Below are 1,312 nucleotides of genomic sequence, written 5' to 3' on the forward strand. Positions count from 1 at the left end.
TTCACTAGTCTCAAACAAGTGCTAAAAACCCAAACATTTATCAGTTGCTCTATTATTGCTTAGGATACAAAAGTTATGCTTTTGGCACTTTGTATTAATGGCACAATGATCTTCTGCAGCATCTTCTGCCAATCTTTTTTAAAGGACAGTATGAGTGTCATTTTCGTAGTTGAGGCATTAAGTCCCCAGGATGCCCAGCAAGGCCTCCTTGGTGTGCAGATTTATTTCCACTGAGCAGCTAGAATTATTTCTAATAGCAGCGAGGGAAAAATACTGAAGAGAAATACAGTAGCTATAGATAGTAAAGGCAGACACTGTAGAGTACTTATTGAGGGCTAGAAAGTTACAGAGATTGTGATATTTGACACTCATCACTACTTCACAGCTGATGTACCTTTACTCTCCTACCCTGATAATATTTTATTTGGTCAAGGTTTGGTGGCAACAAACAACAAAATCCGTAGTACATCATATATTTTCTCTTCCGTGGGAACGGCAAGGGAAAAAGTGTGAACTTCACATACAGATGCTGAATTAACAATCCTGTTTTCATGAAGTACATAGAAAGGATTTGTTGGGTGGGTTTCAGATGTAATATAAGCTCTTTCAGAGGCAGAGGGCGAGATTCCTCATTCACTTTGCAATTGTGGATGGAATAAAACATGAGTAGTTCAGACAGGACCATGGAAACGCAATTGCCCAGCCTGCCTTGCAACTAAAATCAGTTTGTCCTCATATGAAGTGACACAGGCTAGAAAATGGCTAGTGGAGAGAATGGCTCTGCTATCCTGATTATCTTACTCTTTATTCTTCTCTACTACCCTGCAATCACTGGGCAATCTGTTTTGTAGCAAACGCCATTTGAGGTTGCGTTGTCTTTGGGTCACTTCCTTTTCATGCTTTATTACATCTCAGTGGAAGCTGCTTGCTTGGGGTGCTCTGGGCATCTGCAGCAGTAGAAGAGAGCTCCTGCAAGATGCTTAAAATATATTCCAACATTTTCCATGCTTTTCTGTGACAGATGTTTTGTCCAGTCATATTAATCTATCGTCTTGAAAATTAGTTCCTATTAAAAAAAATGCAGATCTCATTTTCCCCCCTTTACTTCAAATATCTGTTCTAGTGCTTTATTGAGGTCAGACTAGTGGACCAGCAGTAGCGTGCGTTAATTTTTACCCCTTCCATAAAGGTATTATCTTTCTGTTTCCAGTCATATAATATTTTCCAAATTGAAAATTTATTAAAAATCCTTATTACTCAGCTTGTGACTCAATCTATTGGGTTTCTTGCAGTTCTGGGATGAAGTGTATCT

This window comes from Pygoscelis adeliae, unplaced genomic scaffold, assembly GCF_000699105.1.
Source record: "Pygoscelis adeliae isolate BGI_AS28 unplaced genomic scaffold, ASM69910v1 Scaffold117, whole genome shotgun sequence".
Taxonomy (NCBI): domain Eukaryota; kingdom Metazoa; phylum Chordata; class Aves; order Sphenisciformes; family Spheniscidae; genus Pygoscelis; species Pygoscelis adeliae.